The sequence below is a fragment of the Neofelis nebulosa genome, chromosome 7 (assembly GCF_028018385.1).
Source record: "Neofelis nebulosa isolate mNeoNeb1 chromosome 7, mNeoNeb1.pri, whole genome shotgun sequence".
Taxonomy (NCBI): domain Eukaryota; kingdom Metazoa; phylum Chordata; class Mammalia; order Carnivora; family Felidae; genus Neofelis; species Neofelis nebulosa.
In genome coordinates this window covers 33,254,424-33,275,215 of record NC_080788.1, presented here as the reverse complement: position 1 = coordinate 33,275,215, position 20,792 = coordinate 33,254,424, and the positions used below count along the sequence as shown (strand labels likewise).

General features: G+C 51.6%; 1 long non-coding RNA gene across 1 annotated transcript; it reads left to right on the top strand.

The window, feature by feature from the left end:
- The first annotated feature begins 8,336 nt into the window (after positions 1 to 8,336).
- Positions 8,337 to 20,028, top strand: LOC131516289 (uncharacterized). The gene is made up of 2 exons (XR_009263975.1): positions 8,337 to 8,991; positions 19,617 to 20,028. It is a non-coding gene; the product is annotated as an uncharacterized LOC131516289 (long non-coding RNA).
- Positions 20,029 to 20,792: the final 764 nt, after the last annotated feature.

Below are 20,792 nucleotides of genomic sequence, written 5' to 3'. Positions count from 1 at the left end.
CGGGCTGGGCGCGGGGACCCTGCGCTCCCTCCCTCCCTCCCTCCCGCGTTCGGGGGCGCGGCGCGCGGCCCGGCTCCAGGCGCCCCGCCCCCGCGGGGAACAATGGGCGCGGGTAGAAGCGGCGCTGCGGCCGCGGCGCTCGGAGAACCGCTCTGGAGCGCAGAGCGCACGACCCGCGCGCCTCTCGGGCGTGCGTCCCGCGGGCCGGCGGGCTATCAGTCTGTCCCGCCGCCCCGGCTTTGTGGCCAGCCACTCGCGAGCTCGCCTCGCCTCCTCTGGCCGAGCCCGGCCGGCCCGTCCCGGGGCTCCCGCCGCAGCCGAGCGGAGCCCAGCGGCCCGCCGGGCTTACATCAGCGGCCGCCTCCCCCGGAGCGCCCTCCGGCAGCGCTGGGCTCCCGCGCCCCGGAATATTCATGAAGCCGCCGCAGCTCGCGGGTTGCCATAGGAGCGGCTCCCGCAGCCGGGCCTGCCTACCTGGGCTTCTTAAAGGAGCAGCGGCGCGCGGGCCGGGGGCTCGGAGAGGGGCGGAGGGTGGGGGGCGGGACCCGCGGGCGCGCAGGGTGGACCCTTGCCTGACCTTAGGGGCTGGGGTGAAAGGTGTCCTTAATCATACACCCTCGAATACCTTTCCTTGGACAAGGCTGGGAGCGCGCCCCAAGTCTAGGATTCCAGCTTGGGTTGCGAATTTCCACCCCAAGACGGGGCGGGGGAAAGTGGAGGGGGGGCGGGGGGGGGGGGACGGGGTTTCCTGATCTCTCCTCCGAGCTCTAGGCTCTCCTTTCCCGGGCGGTTTAGCTTCTCAGCTGAGTCTCCGACCCTGCTCCCGGGAGGCGGGCGGGTCTTCTGGATGCGGAGCCCCCAGGCCTTTCCTCAAGGCGCCTGGAGAGGGGGTTTCCAGGAAATGCGCCGCCTCTGTGCTGCTCCCGGGGTTTTCCTGCGACACGGGCGAGGGGCGAACCCCCACCCCCCCCCCCCCTCCGCCGTTCTTTCCCCTGCGGAGGCTTGCAGCTGCCGGGCAAGGAGGGCGTGGGGAAAACTCCGGGAGACACCGGGCGCGCGGGTGAGACCCAGCCCTTCGAGGTAAGACTTCGAGGAAATGCGCCCGCAGCAGCCTCGGACCGGGGGTCCGATCCCCGTGCACACCTCTTCCGATGTGGTTCCGACGGGGGTTTCTGAGACCAGGGGGGCTGCAGCGGGGAGCCAATAGGCAGGCTCCTCTGGAGGCCTGGCACTCTGGAGCTAGCTGTGGACCTTCTCCCATCCAAATCGTGACACCCCCGTATGGACCAACGCTGAAGGAGTTCCCACTCTACCCTACCCCCTACCCCCAAGCAACTGTACAATCGCTTCCCCCTTTGAGTCTGCTCCCCACCCCCACCCCCAGGCCAGCAAGCCATCCAGCTGTGTGTCCTCTCTCTCCCTGTACGGTCTCCGGGGCTTATGGACAAATCCCACCAGCTCAGCCAGAAATATCGCTCTTTTTCCTTCCACACCCCACGATAGCCTGACACCCCGCCCCTCCACATCCACACAGGCAGGGCTGCCACACCCCCTCTCCTTGGCCTGGGGGCTACCAAGATGGCTCAGGGGTTACTGAGATCCTGTCAGGTCCAGCATCCCAGATTAGTTCGTGAATGAGGACGGGGCATTAGAGGGAAGGGGTTGGCCAGGGAAGGCTGGAGTTTGGGTTAATGCTGAAGTGGACCCTCAGCAAAGTCTGACTGACGGGAGAGAGGCAAAAAGGTCCCCTAGCCTTGCCATCTGTCTGAGGAATAACGTGAAGTTTTTCTTCAAAGGATTTTTTAGTCTCATTCTTAGCCCACTTGGGACCACCTCCCCCACCCCATTCAGAGCAGAAATTTTGGAAGCAAGATGGGAGGAGGCCGCCTGGCAGGTGCTTCTCTGCTCTACCCACTGGACCACAGGACCTCCCATGGGGGGAGGGAATGACTAGCAGTGATGTCATCACCGCTAGCTGGCATTTCTACTTTTGAGCAGCTCTGAGCTGACAGTTCTCTGCACAGATGCTGGGAGGCCTAATCCTTGAATGTCCTTGGGTCTCCTTGAGGAGTGTTCTTAACGGGCTGGAAGCCCCGCCTGCCCTGATGTGCCAGCCGTAGGGAGAAGACCTCCGTTTAACTCACTTCTTTGGGCTTCTGGATACAACTAGGAGCTAGTCTGCCCTACCCCAGCTTCAGGAAGTCAGCCCAAACAGGATTCCCAGTGACCTGTGGTAAGGGCACCCTCCTCTAGGTACCCTTCCTGGCCACCCAAATCTTGGCCATGTCCCACCTTTTAGTCCCCATGGCCCATGATCCCCCGTCCACCTGAACACTGATTACCCAGTGGAGTTTATGTCCCCTTCAGGACTGAGCTCCCTGAGGGTAGGACAGATTCAATTCATCTCAGGGACCTCAGCACCAAAATGGGGGGGGGGGGGGACAGAGAGCAGATCAGTAAATGTCAACTATGGATGAACAACCCTAGAAGCCAGCTATGCCACTGAAGGGGGTCCTTGAAGTAGATGGAGGATATGACCAAGGTTTATGCTTCCTGGGTTACTCCTGCCACAGGCTGGCCAGGGGTCAGGGCCCTCAGATTCCTCTCCCTCTAGCCCCTCACCTACCCTCAGTTTGGTTAGTACGACTCATCTAGGACCATCTAGGATCACCCTCGGGTGCAGAAATGACCATTAGGTAAAGTAGGCATATGGTAATGCTGGCCTCTCCTGTCTCCTCTGTGTGAAAACCCTAATGGAGGACAGCTGTGGCATGTCGGTGGTGTGGGGGAGAGAGGAAGAAACCCAGGCTTTGATGGGCTCTAATTGTGGGAAATCTTGGACACAGCCTTGGGAAAGAGGAGAAAACTCAAGATAGGAAAGAAGTGTGTACTAAATCACGCCTCATCCGATGAGCAATTTGAGGAGGGGGACCTCGCTGAGCTTGGGGTAGCTAGGGAGGACTCCCTGGAGAAAGGACTCAGATTTGGTAAGAGACAGGTATCCAGCCCTTTACAGTTGACTCCGTATCTGTTAAACCACATGAAATTTTTGTTGACCAAATATGATCAGATTGTCAGGATTTCACTGGCTGTAACTAACATCCTTGCTCTCATTTGCAAGTAAGGGAACTAACGCACTGAGGCATTGCCATTGCCAAATGTCTCACAGCAAGAAATGGTGGAGCTGGACCCCCAGCCAAGGGCCCCACAGGCTGGGCTCTTCTCAGCTGCCCAGAGAACTCACGCAGCTACGGTGCCGTTCTGAGTGCGTGATTGAAGCAGAGAGGAGGTGAAGAATGGAGCCCCTGCATTCTGTATTCTCCCCATTGCTCCTGCCAGGTCTCATGCCTTCTCATTTCCAGTGCCACCTAGAAAGCCCGGGGTCTGTTCGGATTCATCTGGTAACACAGTGGACAGGACCTGGGGAAGGCCCTGCCTCTGGCCTGAGACAGAGACCTGTGGCTCTCAGCTTCATTGGGGAACTGAGTGTCTCTGGGAGACAGATGTGTCTCCTCTAGGGCCATAGGGGAGCCTGGGTATTCCTGGACTGCAAACCCAGAAAAAAATCTGGGTCTAAGAGAGAAGAGGCTGTGGGATGGGCTAAGAGAAGGGATGAGCTTCCTTCTCTGGAAGGGATACTGAATTCAGAAGATCAGCTGGGAGTGGGGTGGGGATGTAGCTGATTATTATAGATCAACCTCAGACCTTATTTGGCAGGAACCTGGATGGGCAGATGGGTAGAGGGGGTTGAGAAATTCTGAAAGGTTATTTGCTTGTGGGCCAAGGGCATTGTTCTTGCTTAAAGAAGTGACTCCGAGGTAGGGCCGTGGCTCCCACACCATGTTATGCCAAGGTTTTGTCCAGTCCTGCTTAAAATTTAACCGAGAGAGAGAGAGAGAGAGAGAGAGAGGGAAAGAAAGAGGGAGAACAATGTAGGATATTTTAGGGTAAGGTTGCCAACTGCCCTTCTTAGAAGTCTGTCTTTATTCTAACATTATATCCTTGCTGCATTTTCTGTGTTGAAATGCCCTTTTATGAAATCATAGTGCCAGGAGATGGTATTTTTTATGTCCTCGGCTAAATAAAAAGTTGGCATGGGATTCTGTGTTTGTTCCCAAAAATCATTTTTGAAATGTTATTGGTCTGTGAATTCCAAAAGTCTGGGAGCCCCCACCATAAACAATAGAGCATGAGACTGGAAAACAAATCCAGTGGAATTAAATACTCCTCTGTCATTTACTGCCTGTTTATGCCTCAATCTTCCTCATGTGTGAAATGGGTTTAATGATGTGTACATCATAAGCTATTATGAAGACCAAATGAGACATGAATGCACAGAATATGACATCTCATTTGTAGTAAGTTCTCAACAAACACGGAATGATGGAATAGTGAATAAAACCTGGGTGGCTCAGTCGGTTAGGTGTCTGACCCTTGGTTTCAGCTCAGGTCATGATCTCATGGGTTTGAGCCTCACATCAGACCATGTGCTGGCAGCAAGGAACCTGCTTGGGATTCTCTGTCTCTCTCCCCCTCTCTGTCCTTCCCCTGCTTGCATTCTCTCTCTCTCTCTCTCTCTCTCTCTCTCTCTCTCTCTCTCAAAATAAATAAGTAAACTTAAAAATGAAAAAAAAAAAACCTGCAATAGCCCATGGAGAGGAGACAGCCTTTAGAATCCAATTTAGGTCATATATTTGTCTTTAAAATTGCTGTTGGGACAAAAAGGATGTCTTGTTATGCAAGATTGCCTTCTTTGAATTCTTCATCCCTGGTAAGTCTTGGCTGATTCTCCAGAAGGCAGATTTTCTTCTCTCTGGATGAGCACTTGCCTAAGTGGGATCAGAGAAATTGACCCAGAGGTCACACCCTTGACCTTATGCTCAAGGCTCCCACCATTCACAGGTGCAACTTCATCTTTCTGTTTAGGTCCTCCCAGTGCACCTTCTGCTCTGCTCTGAGGCAAGTCTGCTCTGTGGGCTGGAATTGGGGGTATGTAAATTTCCTGCTGGTGGTTCTGAACTGGGGATGAGGCCCCCAAGAAGTAATATTGGAATCTGCTACATTCCCTCAGGTTTCCCATCTCAAGGCTTCCTGATGAAAAAACTGGAAGGGAGAAGGAACATGGGAGCAGCCAGATTGGATGTAGATGTATGGAGAGAACAAATTAACCATGCAGTCTTGACCAAGACTTGGTGCTCGTCCCTGAGCACAGCCACCAATGGATGGAGGCTGAGAATGGGGCGTCTGGGTGGCTCAGTTGGTGGAGTGTCCAACTCTTCATTTCAGCTCAGGTCATGCATGATCCCAGGGTTGTGGGATTGAACCCTATGCTGAATGTGGAGCCTGCTTAAGATTCTTTCTCTCTTTTCCTCTGCCCCTGTCCCCAATTCATGCTCTCTCCATCCTTCCCAAAAAAAAAAAAAAAAAAAAAAAAAAAAAAAAAAAAAAAAAAGATAGAGGCTGAGAAGACAAAGAGATGCCCTATTTGGGGCAGTTCTCAGTCTGGTCAAAGCAGTGAAAGACCATACCAGAAGTTTGTAATCAAGGGTCAGAGTGAGTGGTTCAGAAGCTCAGAGCAGTGGTGCTCCTGAGTGTGGTCAAGGTGGGCTTCCTGGAGGGGGTGGAAAGTGAAGTGGATTTTCTAGACAGTGGTTACTGTGTGTGTGTGTGTGTGTGTGTGTGTGTGTGTGTGTGTGTGTATGTATGTTTCTGTTGGGGAAAACAGTGAATGGAGCAGCCTGGCAGGGGTGAGGCCTGCAGAATTCTCTGTGGGGTTAATAAGGCATTGCCAAAGGATAGACCTAGGGTAGCATCCACCCCACGGGACCACTACATGGTTGCTCTAAGCTGGCCCTAAAAGAAAGTCTGCTATCTCCATAGGAGGAGGGCATTGGGTCCTTTTGACCCCCTCCTCCCAACACTCTCACCCTCACAGTCTGGCTGCAAAAACTACTGGGAGCCCACATGCTCACCCTCCCCCAATGACGTTAAGGCACTACTGAAAGAAAGTCCCTACAGGCTCAGTTTCCTATTGGATTTGCCATCTGCTTTCTTCCAGCTCTGTCTTGTTTCTTTAGGAGCTGGGAGTGTGGGCTATGGCATTGTCCCCTACTCTACCCCCTGCCTCTGTGCAGGACCCCACCTGTGAGTGCCCAGAGGCTGGCAGAGCCCAAAGCCCTTTCATCCCCAGGCCAGGCCTTGATCTCTCCATTCTCCCCATCCCACACTCCAGGCTACTCCCCAGGACTCAGCCAGGACCCTGGCAGGGACATCATGCCCCTTTCCTCTCAGGAAGGCAGAAGAAAGATGTGCTGACAGCTCAGCCAGGCCTGGACTGTGTCTCTGTGTCCCACCAGGGCTCCAGGACGTCTGGGCCACCTGGACTCAGAGCCAGGCTGGAGAGTGAGGCACTTGGGGTCGGGGGAGGCTCCCGAGGTGCTGGCTGAGCTGAGCTGCCAAGAAGTTAAGTACCAGAGACTCCTCTGTCCCAAGTCTGGAATTCACCATATATCAGGGCTGAAGTGAGTTCAGACAGGAGCTCCGGAATGGTTCCAAGCCTGCGCTGGAGGAGTTAGGGAGGGAAAGGAAGAGACAGGATGGCCTGGGAAGGGGGAAGAGGCAGAAGAGGCTTGGCAAACAGGACAAGGTGGAGGATTGGGGGAGAGTGAGGAACACTGGGCGGGGGGGGGGGGGGGGGGGGGGGAGGGGTAGGTTTCCACCCCCTCCTCAGGGAAACCTGAGGTGGCCCTTACTAATGCTGGGCTCCTCCCTTCTGCCAAGCCTTGTTCATGCTGTCCTGCCCTCTGTCCTCTCCCCTCACTCCTCTACATATTCTTCCCCCAATTTCACATAGTTCCTGTTTTCGTTCAACCGTTCACCCCTTTATTTACTGAGCCGACTATGGAGTACCTACTGTATAATGCTGAAGATCCAGCCCCTAATCTCCAGCCACCTCAGGCTGCGACAAGAATAAGACAGAGACAGAACCTCTTGTAAAGAAGCCAGGGACAAGGGTCATGTGATGTGGACAAGTGGCTGGAGCGCCCGGAAGGAGGAGGAAGAACGTGGAGGAGGGGAGCAGGGGGAAATGGTCTTGCTTGAATTGGCTTTTGCAGAAGGCATGTGTGATTTGTTAAAGTGGAAGCAGAGAGGTGGCCTATGCCGGGCAAAGGGCACGGTGTGAACAAAAGAGGGGCAAACGGGAGCCCGTGCACTGGGGTGGCTGAGCAGTCTGGGGGACGGCAGCCCTGGTGGTCGGGGTGGGGGAGCACGAACACCCAAAGGTAGGCTGGCTCTGGAGGCAATGGGGAGTGACTAGACCTGACTTAAGACAGGCCAGGACTTTGGGGACAACCATCAGGTTGTGCCCTGGGAGCCCAGCCCTGTACTCAGGTCTTCAGTGAGTGAACAAGAAAAGAATAAGATACAACCCCTGCTCTTGGAAGCTCACAGTGGAGTCAAAGAGATTAAAGTAATGGCACAAAACCATTCAGTCATCCTGCCAGAGTCAAGGACCTGGCCCCCAGATGCCTGTGGGCGCATACAGGGAGCCACAGCCAGGGTTGGCAGCTGGTTTGAGAGCTCTGCTCTCCAGCTCCCTGCAAAGCACGTCTTTTGTACGGGCCCCACAGCCCAGCCTCCCTCCCACGAGCCCTGCGCATCAGGATAACCTGCTATTACATGAGCCTTTCGCTGGACGCCTTCCAGAGAGAGACAGCTCCGCTGTGTAACGAGAGCCGTGCCCCACAGGCCACCCTGCAGGGTCCAGAGCAGAAGCAGTGTCAGGGAGAGGGTGATAGAGGCTGTGATAGGGGCTGTGATAGACACTGTGACAGAGTGTATGGAAGGGGCTGTGGCAGACACTATGATAGGGTCTGTGATAGAGGCTTGTGACAGGGGTCTATGACAAGGCTGAGACAAAACCTATGACAGAGGCTGTGACAGGACCTGTGACAGAGGCTGTGCCAGAGGCTGTGATAGAGGCTGTGATGGAGCTGTGATAGGCTGTGTTAGAGGTTGTGACAGGGACTGTGACAGTGGCTGTGACAGGGGCTGTGACAGGGGCTATGACAGAGTCTGTGATAGAGGTTGTGATGGGACTGTGACAGGCTGTGATAGAGGCTGTGATAGGGACTGTGACAGGCTGAGACAGGGGCTGGGACAGAGGTTACTACAGGGGCTGGGACAAAACTGAGACAGCATCTACGATAGAGGCTCTGATGGGGGCTAGGACAGAGCCTGTGACAGGGGCTGTGACAGAGTCTGTGACAGAGGCCATGACAGGAACTGTGACAGGGGCTATGACAGGGGCTGTGATAGGGGCTGTGACAGAGTCTGTGATAGAGGCTGTGATAGGGCCGTGACAGACTGTGATAGAGGCTGTGACAGGCTGATACAGGGGCTGGGACAAAACTGAGACAGAATCTACGATAGAGGCTCTGACAGGGGCTAGGACAGAGTCTGTGACAGGGGTTGTGACAGAGTCTGTGACAGAGGCCATGACAGAAGCTGTGACAGGGGCTATGACAGGGGCTGTGATAGGAGCTGTGGCTGTGACAGGAGCTGTGATGGGGGCTATGACAGAGACTCTAACAGGAGCTATGACAGAGGCTGTGACAGAGGCTGTAACAGGGGCTGCGACAGGGGCTGTGACAGGTATTGTGACAAAGGCTGCGGCAGGTACTATGACAGATGCTGCCACAGTGCTGTGACAAAGGCTGAGACAGGGACGGTGAGAGAGCCCGGGACAGAAATGTGACTAAGTCTGGAACCACAATCAGAGTTGGGACAACAGCTCCCGGAGCCCAGGCCTACACTCCCACGGTTGACAGAGCAGTTGGCGGTGACAGCAGCAACACAGCAAACACATGGGCCCAGCCAGGCCCAGGCACTTGTGGAACTGCCAACAGGCTGAAGCTGCCACAGGAGAGCGAAAGGGGGTGAGTGAGGCCGGTTCCTAGCCCCCTGCCGTGGGTTCCTGTGTGTCCATGGGTAAGTTTCCGGGCCTCCGTTTCCTTGGTAATACCGGCCTTGGGGAGAGGCCAGGTCGCAGAATTAGACCGGAGCAGATGTGGACTGACCGAGGGTCCCTGTGAGACTCCAAGCTTTTTCAAGGGGTCTCAGGGTCTCCCCAGCCGCCGCCAGGAACAGCCTGCTGGCCGAATAAGAAACGCACCCTCCACCTATACAGACAACCATTCCCCCCATGTGTGGGTGCTAGTGTGATGCATAAAACACCGATTTGTTTTAAAGTATAACTGAATTCATAGTCGTGAAAACTGACATTTATGGAGAGCTAGCTCTGTGCCAGGCACCTTGCCAAGTGCTTAGCATGGATTAGCTCATGTAATCCCTGCTAGAGTCCTGGTCAGGTAAGTGGTATTATCTCCATTTTACAGATGATTAAATCGAGGCTAGTGAGGTTGACTAACTTACCCAAGCTCCCACCGGCAGTGGAAGAGCCAGGATTTGCTGGCAGTTACGTCTGACACAGTGTCTTAATCTCACCCACCATTGGCTGCTTTCTCAATCACAACTGCTATCACGTGAGATGTATTTTGAAGCTTCAAAGCCAGAGGGTTTTTTCAGTGAAAAAGAGGTCCTTGTACTCGAGTGGGCTGGGACCTACTGTGTACAGGCTCCAGCAGCCCTGCTGAAATCACACGGGTGCCCTGACTTGCGCTTCCTCCAATTCCTGGTCTTTAATGCACCCGGGGCCACCTGGTGATCCCACTGTATTTTCCTATCTGCCTGTCCTCATGCTGTTCCCATCGGTTACCATTCTCCCAATCTTTGCACCTCTTCCTACAGAGTCCTGCCTATCAGCATTGAAGCCTGATCAGATGCCTTTGATCCAAAAAGGTCCTCTTTGAATCCTATTGTCTCTTTCCCTCCTTCCCATCACATCTAATCTTCTTGAAAGGGAGGGAAGCCCTCGCCTTTGTCTCTCAACTGCCACTCATTCCTTAGCGCGCAGCCATCAGGCTTTGCTACCCTGTGTCTTCAGCAAGATCAAGTCCACCTTTCATTCCCTTCCTTACCTCCCTCTTCTTGAAACATCCTCTTCCCTTGACTTCAGGAGCACATACTCTCCCGATGTCCTCTCCATCTCTGGCAGTCCTCAGTTTCCCGTGTGGGAGGAGGAGGGCTTCCTCAGCCGACTCCGCATCTCTTGGCTTCATTCCTGACTCTGTTGCCCGTGCTTTCTTTTCTTTTGTGATCTCTCTCCTGGGACACTGTCACCCAGTTGGGCTCAGTTCTCATCCATGCCCTCAGCCCAGACCTCTCCCATGGGCTCCAGATCTGGTTGTTTAATGGCCTCTTGGGTATCCCACAAGCACTTCACATTCCACACGCTCTTCTTCAAAGACCCCTCTTTCTTCCCACTCCATGAATGACCACCATCCTTCCAGTGGCTAAAGCCAGAAACACGGGCATCGTTCCTGACTCCTTCCACCACCAGTCCCACCACCGGCCCCCATATCCAATCAACTCCAACGTCCTGCTATTTCTCCTTCATAAATATCTCTCAAGTACGTCTACTCCTTACCATGTCCGCTGACACAACTCCAGATTACTTCTTGCCTAGGCCATGACAGCAGCCTCCTAATGGAACTCCCTACCTCCAGCCTTGCCTTATTATAACCCATTATCCATGATGCATCCAGAGTGATTTTCCAAAATGTAACTCTGGCATATCTGCTTAAGACTCTATAATGATTTCCACTGGGCTGGGATAAAGGCCATTTTTAATGGCCTGGCCACCATGATTTCCTCAGCCTTCCATCTCAACAGTGCCCTCCTTCCCCTGGCACTCTGCACTCATGCACTTTCCTAGACTTTCTGCTTGCGGTGGTAGCGACACTCTCGTTAATGACTGCAGTGGCGATCATGGAGATGTTAGCTGTTGATGATTAAGGTGGAGTGGCAAGTTGAAAACACTGCCTACCCCATTGTAACGGCAGTCGTTGGAGGCAGAAACCGTCCCACAAGGTTGGTAACATATGCCCATCTCAGGACCATCTGCAACGGGGGGTGTTTGGGGACTCTCTAGTCAGGGCACAGCTGTCTTCCCATGGTGACTCTTGGCTGTCAGCCTGAACCTATGTCCAGTATTCATCTCTTTTCAGCCTTGAGTTGATCCCAGCAAGTTGGTGCAGTAGTGGCGAGGGTGATGATCGTAGAGGGACCAGGTGATAAGTGTGAAGATGCCACTGCCGTCAGCCCTTAGTGAGGACACAGGCAAGGTTAGCTGCGAGGCCGTAGAAGACCAGCTCCAGCCAGTTGGTGCCCCACGCTCTGTCTCTGCTGGCGACTCTCTCGGTGACCAGCTGAGGTGGTGCTTCGACTTTCTCGGAAGCTTAGGTCTATAGCCCCGACCAACCACCCAGTTTCCGTGTATGCCCAAGACCGGTAGCCTGACCTCCATCACGGGGCACTGGCTTGCCAGGCGGGGCCTCTGACACCCCTGATGTAGACAACATTCTTCCCCAGATTCAGCATTTATTTGCATCTATAAATATGCATGGGGGCTATTTTCCTGAACTTGGGAAAGGGATTGGGGGCTAAGAAGACAGGAGATGAGCAGTCTGGAGGATGATAAAAAGGCATCTGGCCCTGTGGCAGTCTGAGAGATGGTACCCAAAGATAATCGAGTCCTAATCCCTGGAACCCGTGAATGTTACCTGATATGACAAGACACTCCGAAGATGTGATTAAGAATCTTGAAAATGGGGAGATGACTTTGGATTAGCTGGGGAGGCCCTAAAGGCAATCATTAGTGTCCTTGTAGGAGGGAAGCAGAGAGAGATTTGACACAGAACAAGAAAGCAATGTAACCATTGAAGCATGATGCCATGCTGCTGGCTTTGAAGATGGATGAAGGGGCCATGAGCCAAGGAACACAAAGAAGGCAGCTCTAGAAGCTGGGAAAGGCGAGGGAAAGATTCTCCCTGAGAGCCTCTGGAGAGAGTACAGCCAGGCCTGCCAGCACTGTTATTTCAGCTCGAGACAGACTTCAGACTCCTGGCCTCCAGAGCTGTAAAAGAATAAGGGGTGCTCTTGTAAGCCAATGGTTTGTGGTCATTAGTTACAGCAGCGGTAGGAAACTAAACAGTCCCATTCCGTCCTCCTTCTCCGTCCCCTCTGTCTTCCTCTTGCGCTGGGTTAATCCCCTTGGTGTTAGCAGGGAGGTCAGACACTGAGCAGTAGAGAAAGCTGTTCTCCTCACTTCTCCTCAGGGCCCAGCACCCTCTGGTTCCAGGAAATGGAGGCTTTGGGAACATTGGAAAGGGGACACTGCCTCACAGCAGTAGTCACACATGGGTCACTGTTGGAGTGGCTTTGCTGGCAGCAGGCACTGAACCAGGAGAGGAGAATTCCAGAGAAGCCATATGGGGATTGTAGCTGACGGGGTGATGCTTCATCATATGTGGGCTCCCTTTTTGGAACTCCCAGAAATACTTGTGGCAGAGGAGGAAGAGGGCAGAGGTCTTGTAGGTGCCAGAAGAGAAACAGCAGGAACTTTGGGTGATGGATGTTAACGGAACTTTATTTATAGCCCCAAACTGGGAGGGTCTGATAACATTTGTGTTACATTGTTCTTCTAGCCCACTAGTCTCTCCCTGACTTTACGCCAGGTGGCTGATTAAGCAAGTAATGATTCCCAAACTCTTTTCATGCCCTTTCCCCATTTCCATTCAGCTTTTTATCTTTTTTTCTTACGGAGTTGAAGGAGTACTTTCTATATTGGGAAGAGTTTTTCCTTTTCTATCGTTTATTGCTACAAATACTACCCCTCCCCCCCCCCCCCCCCCCCCCCCCGCCCAATTGTTATTTGACTTTTGTTACGGGGCATTTGCCATGTCAGAAATTTTCACATTTTATATAGTGAAGCATATCAACCATTCTTTTTAAAAATTTTTAATGTTTATTTATTTTTGAAAGAGAGAGAGAGAGAGAGAGAGAGTGTGGGGGGGGGGAGGGGCAGAGAGAGAGGGAGACACAATCTGAAGTAGGATCCAGGCTCTGAGCTCTCAGAGCCTGACGTGGGGCTCGAACCCACAGACTGCAAGATCATGACCTGAGCCGAAGTTGGACGCTTAACTGAGCCACCCAGGCGCCCCAACCTTTTCTTTTATAATCTCTAACCTATATCACACCTGAAAGAGCTCTTCCCCACCTGAAGAAATATTTATTTACATTCTCTTGTCTATAAGCACATGTCATATGCATATGTAATCGATCTTTCCCCTATTAACTAGCAGTGCCCCTTTTCTTATACAGTACATTTCTATCTGTATGGATATATATTCTGGATTTGATACCTATTCCGTGATTTGCTTCTTATTCCTGTTCCTATAACACAACCTTTCCCCCAAATTACCATAATGTACTATTATCTTTTAAAAAAAGAAGAAGATAAAGAATCTTTCTCCTCTCCTGCTGTCTCTTTCAGAATTCTTCTAGCTATTTCCTGTGAGATTAACTATATATAATTATTTGATGCTGGTCTTTTGATTAGGATTGTACTGGGTTTACGAATTAATTCAGAGGAAATAGATATCTTTAGATCATGGCATCTTCCCTTCCAAGAGGAAGGTCTGTCTCTATTTAAATCTCCTTTTGTGTCTGAGGAGAATCATGCCATGGTTTCAGCCCTGGTGCAGCCTTTTCTCTCATTTTTGTTTCTTTTTGTTCATTTCTGTCAAGTTTGGGGAGGGTAGTTTTGTAAACCTGCATTTAAGCCACCACGATTCCCAGAAGCCTTTAGCTTTGCACTGCATTGGGGGCGAAGGCGGAGATGATGAGCTGAGGCTGTGGATGGGGGTGAAATTCAGAAGGAGATTAAATGCTAAGTGAAACGGAACGTTACAAAGCTCCAGCATTTGGGGGGAAAGTGAATGTGGTGGGAGTGGATGAGAGAGAGCACACAGAAGGGAGAGGCCAGAACTAGCCAAAGGGTGTCAAGCAAGCCAGAGGATGAGGACATTTCAAGAAGGGCACAGTCAACAGAGCCGGTGTTGCTGGGAGGTTGTGGAGAATAGCTGCGATGAAGCCGTGGGATGTGTTGGTTGTGGCTGGTTCAAGGTCAGGTGATCCTATCACTCCGCGTTTAAACTGGCACATTGAAAAGGATTCTGGGACAACAGGGGCAACCCAGGGTTATTTCTGGCAAACCGGAACACATGGTGCCCCTGATTATGGTGACCTCTGAGAAAGTGGTCTCAGCAGATGACATCCACAGTGTCCATCGTTGTGTCAGTTGAGGAGTCAAGACAGTGAGACTAGATTGTTCTTTTTAGAAGTCTGGCCAGAAAGGTAAGGAGACAGTTGGGTCATAGCCGGAGGGAAATTAAGGTTGGAGGAGGGCTTACTTGCTTGTTAGTTTTTTACACTTGACAGATTTGTCTATCTGGGGAGGAAGAAGACTTAGCAAAGAGGGAGAGATTGAAGACGCAGGGTATAAAAGGAAAAATTAATAAAGACGAGAGACTTAGGAGGGAAAGAAGCAGCCCCAAGAGCCTACAGAAGACCTGAGGCCCACCTGGAAGAGAAGGAAGGACAGTTCCCAATATGAGAGGCAAGTGAAAGAATGCATGACAGGCCAAGGAAAAACTGAGGTGCAGAGAAGGATCTGAGACAACTCAGTTAACTTCTTAAGGATGGTTGCCGAGAAGGAGGTGGGCAAAAATCCATATGGGGCAAAGAGCGTCCAAAAGGAAAGGCCCCTTGGCCCCTTCCTTTGGAGATCAACATGGTTATCCCTTCTCTGATGGATTGAGATGATTCTAAATGAGGTCCACTGGTGGTAGGAAGCTTGACAGATTGTCTAAGCTCAGTACCAGGCCCTAAGCTTGCAGGGTTCTGGCTGGTATGTGTCTGGGACTGGAAGCTTCTCTCACCCTAACCACTTTGACAGGTTGGGGGGTCTTTCTCCACTGGAGAACTACTTTAGAAATCCCTTGGAAATCTGTACCATTGAGGACATCAAAGCACTGCCTTGCTGGACAAAGATGCTGGGATTGTGCAGGACCAGGTTCTATAGGGATACCTCGGTGTGGCAACAGAAGCCATAGCTAATCAGAGGCTCCAGTGCTCTCGTCTGTCCCCTGGCTTTGGATGAGCCAGCTCTTTTGAGGACGTCCTTGTATGCTTTGACAATTCAGGGCGGAGGAAAAACCCAAGACAGACAGACTGTACTTCTTGTCACTTCAGATGGGCTTGAGTAGTTAGTGTGAATATTTATGAAACATTTATCTTATTTCTTCCCCAACTTGATAAAGCAGGTTCATATAATAGAATGTTCGACAGCCATTCGAAATGATATCAGAAAATAAAACAAGTAAACTTGATGATATGAAAAAATATTTAGGGCACATTAACTGAAAAATGGGTATGAACACAGCAATCTGATTTTTTTTAAAAGAATATGTAGTATGTCCATACATGGACAGATAGATGACTGTAAGTATATACCAGCTAGCAGTGACTGTTTCTGAGTGGTGGAATGTGGAATTAAGGGTGACTTTTCTTTTTCCCTTACCTTTATTTACAAATTTTTTGACAATGTGTTTGTATTGCTTTTTCTTAGTTAAAGAATGTGGTTATTATTTTTTTTTGAAGGATTGCCAAGCAGCAATGGGACCCCATCTGAGCCTGAAAGAGAAATCTGTCAAGGGGCCCATGTATCAGGTTGAGTTTACTCCCTCCAGCTGCACTCAGCAGCTTCCTTTTCCAAAGGGAAAACAGCCTGGCCAAATTTAGCGATGTCCTTAGCCCAGTGCTGCTCACAGGTCACCCATGGGACACATCCAGGAAGAGCCTCCCTACATTCCCCACCTGGGGCCCCATGGACAGCCCACCATCGTTGAGCTGGCATCTTCAATCCAGGTGCATAAATGAAACTTTCCCCCTTCCTTGACCCTGCAGACAACTGTCTGGAGAGCATTTGTACCCCGACCAAAGGGAAAAGGCACATTGCCAGACCGGAATCCAGCACTCAGAAGGATGGCACTTTTAACTCTAGCCAGAATCCTTGATGAGTCCTAAACAGCATTCAGATGTGAGTTGGACAGCGAGTGCACTCATCCTGGCCTAGTTTGTTGGTCCATCCTCCATGCATCAGTGAGTTTGACTCAAGAAAGGCCCATGGGGCAGTTGCTGGGCTCAGAGGCTTTGCTCCAGGTCAGCCCCATTGGAGAGGAGCTTAGTGACACTTCCTACCTACATTTGGCTAGTGTGTGTAGGGGCATAGTTGTTAGATATGAGGGGATCTCCACTGGGCCATGCAGAAAGGTCTGGGCCTTCACTTGGCACTCTACTCTTCCCATATCCCTGAGCTTTTGATCCCTAAATCAGACATCACCACCTGCCCCATGGGAAGCCCCATAGGCAGCCAGACTTTTCTGTCCCCGGCAACAGGGCCACCTCTCCCAGGCACCTTTGCGGCAACAGCAGGAGTGAAGTGGGCCAGGTGATGAGGGAGGGGCCCACCTCTGTGCCCACGTGAAGATTCCATGCCATCTCTGATAACCTACTAGCTTTCTCTGAGCTTCTTCCAAAGACAGTGAAGGAAATGCACAATTCATCTCTGACCCACGATACGCATCCCATAAATATTTGTTAAATGAACAAATGGGTGAAGAAGTGAATTAATCAATCACCTGGTTTTGTGGGCACAGAGGCCTTACATGGCCGGATGAGGACATCAACTCTTTTTAGACTAGGCACATGTAGATAAAAATACCTACAGCGCTTGGCTATGAGTAAAAAAGAAAGGCTAAGATGCCAAGTTTTGTGACTGCAATTCAAAATCTGTACGTATTAATCACTTGTATGTATTAATCATGATACTTTAAAAAGTCTTTCCTTGGCACTGGAACCACAGATTATCAAGTCCAAGTTTCAGATAAGCCACACCAAGGCCCAGAACAAGAAGGGAGTACCCAACGCCAGCAGCCTGGTGAAATTAAAGCACACAATATTGGACAGTCCTCTCGGACCCTGGCCTCGCAGGGCTCTTCCCACTGTCTATGCCAGTGTTACTGGAGGTCTTCTGCTCTGGGGCAGCAGGGGGCAGTTTCTCTTATAAATAGATATTGGTTCGGTCACTATGTGTGCCAAGCAAGCTGCTAGGTGCTGATGATATAAAGATGGATTAGATGGTGCTCTGACAAGAGAAGAGATGGGCAGTTATGGTAAGGAAAGTGCACCTGACTTTGGAAGCCTGGAGGAGGGACACCTAGCCCAGACTTGAGGTGAAGGGTCAGGTGGGGGGAGCTTCGGATGGGAAGCAGAAACTCCACATGCTCCTCTTAGAGCTCTCTAAGGGCATCCCTCGGCTGCCACCCCCGCGCCACTCTGTCTCCTGCTTCAGTGAGAGCACCAGATAAGAGTCACACCTCTGGGGCCAAGGGGGCAGATAAGCAAGAAAGCTGCTCAAATGAAAGAGGCCCCAGGCAGGGGTGGGTGTCAGGCTCCAGAGAGAGGCCCTGTGAAGGAAGGGACATGCTGTCCTGTTTGAAGGGATATGGAGAGATGGCACGGACCCCATGGCAGAGGCCTGAGCTCCAGGACTGTCTCAGCAGGCGCTCCAACCCCTGGGAAGTCAAACATGGTTCTCATCTTCAACCTCAGATCTGTCTTCTCTGGAGTCCAAAGCTTCTCAGGAGGCCCTCGAGGACTCCTGCACTCTGTCTTGTTTTCCGCCTCCTTCCTCTGATTCGTTGAGTCTTCACCTCACTAACAACTCATCCCTCCTGCCTCATCAGCCCGCCCTGAGCTATTTCTTCCATCCTTCCTCATTTGGATGGCTCCTGGAATTCAGTCCCTTCTGAAGAAGCTTAGAGGCAGAAGGAGAGGTGGTGAGAGGAACATCCACGATCCCCCATGCCTATGGTACTACCAATTGGACTAGCCTAGGCAGGGGCTTGTGTATCAGGACAGGGGAGGCATTTTCACACTAGGTCATGAAGGAGAACCAAGTAAAGAGTATCCATAAGGAGAAACCAATAAGGGACAGGGCAGCACCCCATCAAGAAACAACAGGAAGCGCCTTCCACCTCAGGACCTAAAGGGGCATATGGAAAAAGTTACTGGAACTTGGAATGAGGAGCTCTCTAGAGAGGGCCACCTGACAATGCTGTGGCCTTTCATAGAGGGACAGAGCCCACCCACAGTGGCCAGGCAGGGAGAATGCCACAAAACAAGCACCCCAACGTCTCTCCTTTCCTGCCCTCCAATATTCTGTGCTGTCTTCCAATGGCCAAATCCAACCAGAAGACAGAGGGCAAGGAAACCCACTGATGCAATCCACAAAGGTCAGGTTCACAGGCATAGAGTAGGGTGGAGAAGAGTGGATGGTGGGTCTAGAGGGGCAAACTAAAGACACCTAGCTTGTCTGGCTATGTGCGGGGCACCGTGCTGAAGTGTCAAATGGCTTAACTCATTTGAGGGCCATGAGAACCTTATGAGGCAGATATTATTATCATCCCCATTTTAAAGAGAAGGAATCTGAATCCCAGAGAAGCTAAGAAATTTACCCTAAACGTAGCTAGTGAATGGTAGGCTACAGGTTTGAAGCAAGGAAACCTGACTTCAGGGCTATGTCTTTGTTCAGATTCTGTCTAATCCACCAGTGTGTCCGATAGAACTGTCTGCCGTGATGAGAAGGCTCTACATCTACATTGCCCAATATAGTAGTCACAGACTACATGTGGATACTGAGCACACAAAATGTGGCTAGGGCAACTGACTGAAGAAATGAGTTTTAAATTTGATTTTCACTTTCGGGGCGCCTGGTGGCTCAGTCGGTTGAGCATCCGACATCGGCTCAGGTCATGATCTCACAGTTCGTGGGTTTGAGCCCTGCGTCAGGCTTTGTGCTGACAGTTCAGAGCCTGGAGCCTGTTTCAGATTCTGTGTCTCCCTCTCTCTCTGCCCCTCCCCTGTTCACACTCTGTCTCTGTCTCTGTCTCAAGAATAAATAAACATTAGAAAAATTTTTTTAAAAATTTGATTTTACTTTCATACATTTTAATTAAAATGGCCACATGTGACTACCCTATTGGACCACACAGGTCTTGAGCTTACTCTGTGGGTCTTGGGTTGTTGGACCTTAGAGAGAGGAATTTCTGCTAATCTTGCTCTGCAGCTTAACCCTGGGGAGGGTGAGTTGATTGACAATGTCACGGGGATGCAGGTTAGCCTTGGACTGAGAAAAGATGTGGGGGGTGGGTGTCCTCCCCCATCTCAGGCTGCAGAAGCTCATCAGATACTTCCCTCCACCCTCACCTGGGGAGGAGCAGCCATGGAGGTAAACAAGGGGTCATTAAGATGCTGGGGGCAGGGTCCTAAGGGAGAAGGGACAAAGACACTTGCTCACCTTCTCCCGCTAGACATGCTGGTTAAAATAATTGGCTGTGGTAGGTCGGCATCTCTGAAATTTTACTGCTACTGCTACTTGGCCTGGGGCAGGCCCCCGAGCACTTTTCACGCTTCTTGATCAGGAGTTCTTAACTGGGCTACTGGGGTTCCATGCATTGCTCTGGGGGGGGGGTGTCTCTGAAGCCCCTAAAATTACGTGCAAAACATCGTACCTGTGCCTTTGTTTCTAGGAGAAGGTCCATGATGCCATGAGAATCCCAAAGGCATCTGTGACTCACAAGACAGTAAAGCCCCTGACTCAGGTCCTTGGAGGAAGAAGTGCCTCCTGCTGGGCTGTGCCCTCCCGCGAGACCCGGTCTGCCCCCCCTCTGGGTTTCTTCCACTGCTATGGCTCTGCAGGCAGACTGTCCCCAGAGCCATCTGGAGCTGTGTGCCTCGCTGCTCACCTGGACACAGCGCTGCGCCTCTATCGACTGCCCTAGTTAAGAGCTGTTGAGCTGACTGCAGAGACCAAGTCTGCACCTGCCCCCTCCAGAGGTGGCCAGGCTTTGAGGTGGGGTATAAGCAAAAGCCCTCTGAATCTCTGGGCTTGCAGGAAGGAGCAGGAGTCCTGGAGCCAAAAAAGACGTGCACTTTACCTTGGATCTGTGCCTCCTTGACAAGTTAACGAGCGTCCCTGAGACTCTGTTTCCTCATCTACAAAATGGGGGGGGGGGGGTTGGAATAATGCCCTCCCTACAGGGGTGTTGTAAAGATTAACTGAAGTAACGGCTATAAAGCACCAGGAACCCGATAAACGTTAGCTGTTATCTGGCACAACTGGATCCAGAAGTTTTCTCCACAGTGTTCTGGCAGGAGGCTGTGCAGCTCTGCCCTGGGGAACTACAGCCTCCTGGGGCGGCCCGGCCTCCATTTGGACAGCTCTGCGAGAAAGTTCGGACGTCAGTCAGGAACCCTTTGCGTTGAAGTGACAGAATTTCAACTCAAACGGCTCACCAAAAAAGGGATTTTATTGGCCCAAGAAATCGGAGAGGGCAGGAGCCGAGGTGATTTCAAGGGCTCTGGAGACCCAAACTGTGTTGTCAGGACTTTCCTCCTCTCCCTTCGCGACTCTTGGCTCTCTTTCTCCATGTAATTGAGGAGAAGGCAGCCCACAATGCTCAGCATACATGATCACATCTTACTGAATCACAAGGTAAAGCTTCTAGCTCCCACTGATGACATAAAAATTCTCGGAGAAGGCCTGAGGCGGCCCAGCCTTGGGTCACATGACCATCCTGAGCCAATCGCCATAGGCAGGGCCATGGGTAATTATGATTGGCCAGGTCTTGTCACATGACCCAAGGATAGGCAATGCTAAATGGTAGCCCTAGTGGACCCAGTTGGAGTGTGCAAGGGTAGAATCC